At 30.7% G+C, this 1,882-nt stretch overlaps 1 long non-coding RNA gene across 1 annotated transcript; it reads right to left on the bottom strand.

Moving 5' to 3' along the window:
• Positions 1-602: 602 nt before the first annotated feature.
• LOC110662761 (uncharacterized) lies at positions 603-1,613 on the bottom strand. The gene is made up of 2 exons (XR_002496367.2): positions 1,104-1,613; positions 603-1,027 (listed from the first exon to the last, which is right to left on the bottom strand). It is a non-coding gene; the product is annotated as an uncharacterized LOC110662761 (long non-coding RNA).
• Between the last annotated feature and the right edge of the window lie 269 nt (positions 1,614-1,882).

The raw sequence follows: 1,882 nt of genomic DNA, 5'->3' as shown, positions 1-1,882 counted from the left end.
ATCAGAAACAAAACATAACAAAATCATTAAAAAAGTATTGTTTGGTATAGTTCTTGTTAATTCGATACGATTCTTTTGTTTGCTTGGGGACCCAAAAACCATGTGCACTCCTACTAGTTGGGGTGGCAATGAATCCAATATTTTTAGGTATTTGATTCAATCATATTTTATTAAAATGAGTTTGGATAGTATATAATTAAATTTGAAATGAATTTAAATTTAAAAAATTAGATTGAATTTCAAATTTTGTGTGTTAGATATCCATTACTTGTACACATTTATATAACTATATATAGACATACACATACATATATATTATATTTTAAATAAAAATTTTATATATTTAAATAAATTATTATTAAAATATATAAAAGTAAATGGATTTGATTTGGAAGTAATTTAGGATGAATTATTTTAATATTTTAATTAAGTTTGGATGGGTTTCAGATATTAAAAAGACTAGTTGAGTTTGAATTTGAACATAGTAATTTTGTGCTCACTTTACTCATTATAATCCTAATCACTAGTTATGGATGCAACGATAATATGATGTTCAACAATCATTGTTATTGCCGATGTATAAGCGACAGAATTCGTTGAAATGCTTGAAAAAAAAAAAAAATTATAACACCTAGTTAAATAAAATCTGTAATACAAGCTTCTGATAGCTTTAGGTATATAAAGGAACCCAAAAATTGTGCGGAAAACAAAAGAAATAAATTTACCATTACATCACCATATAATCGAAAAGCTTAACGTAAATCTTTTAAAAATAAAATGCTTGGATTATCTCCTTCGCTCACCAATAGACGTGGCAAGTAATGATTGGCAATTCCAGAAATCTGGAATCAGCCCGAGATCCAGAAGATTGGCCAATATGATTTTAGGGCTATTCAGGGACACTGTGAAGTTCCCCTATGGCATCAGATTTGTCCCATCTTTAAACTGAACCTTAAACATAGTCGCCGAAGGATTCATCGGCGAAACAAGTTCCGATTGGCTGATGTTTGGAGAATCATTGGACCTCCTTTTACACAAAAAATAGACAATAAACAGAAGAAAGAAAGCGAACAGCAAGACTAGAACTAGCAGCATGATCTCACCATGGACGGCAAAGTTCCGATCATCGGAGAAGAGAAGCTCATCTTTCTGAGGATTCTCATTAGGGGGCAGTGAAGCTGATGGTTGCTCACCTGCATTATTATTAGCCATAGAAACAAAAAGTGTTAGCTAGCTCTCAGCTGCAACTTCTCACCTGCAGATTTGGGTTAATTAATTGGGTGGTTGTTTACAACTTGTATCAATATGGCTAGCTCACGTGGTGTCAGTTCATTAGCTAACAACTGTTTGGGTTCAGTTTAGGTAACATAGAAGGGAATTGAATGATTCAATGCTGGAGACTAATATAAGGTGAACGGCTCTTTCTAGGTGATCTGAGAGATAAAAGAGGAAGAGAGACAAGACAAGGGTTTTTGCGTGGATGGTGCCAAGAAAGTGAGGAAGAACAGGTTGTGGCCGCGATGGTGACCACTCTCGAGGGTATTCAAGGAAGTAGCCAGTATTTTCATAGAAATGTGGTCCTTTTCTTGAGTGAATTGTACTACTGTAGCTTCTTCTTGATAGCTCTTCATAGGAGCTCTATTAATTCATAATAAAATTTTTCATTTCTATTTATTTTACAGAAAATATTCTTTTAAAAAATAATTTTATCTTTTAAAAAAATTATTTTTTAAAATTTGATATATATATATATATATATATATGTATATATAACAATAATTAATATTACAAAAAAAAAAGAAATATTTTTATGAAAAATATTTTCTTTAAAAGACAAAATTCCATAAAATTAAAAAAACATTGTATACAAGTTATTTTTTTC

This window comes from Hevea brasiliensis, chromosome 3 (assembly GCF_030052815.1).
Source record: "Hevea brasiliensis isolate MT/VB/25A 57/8 chromosome 3, ASM3005281v1, whole genome shotgun sequence".
NCBI lineage: Eukaryota > Viridiplantae > Streptophyta > Magnoliopsida > Malpighiales > Euphorbiaceae > Hevea > Hevea brasiliensis.
Note: the sequence above shows the minus strand (reverse complement) of the source record. Positions and strands in the feature narration are given on the sequence as shown.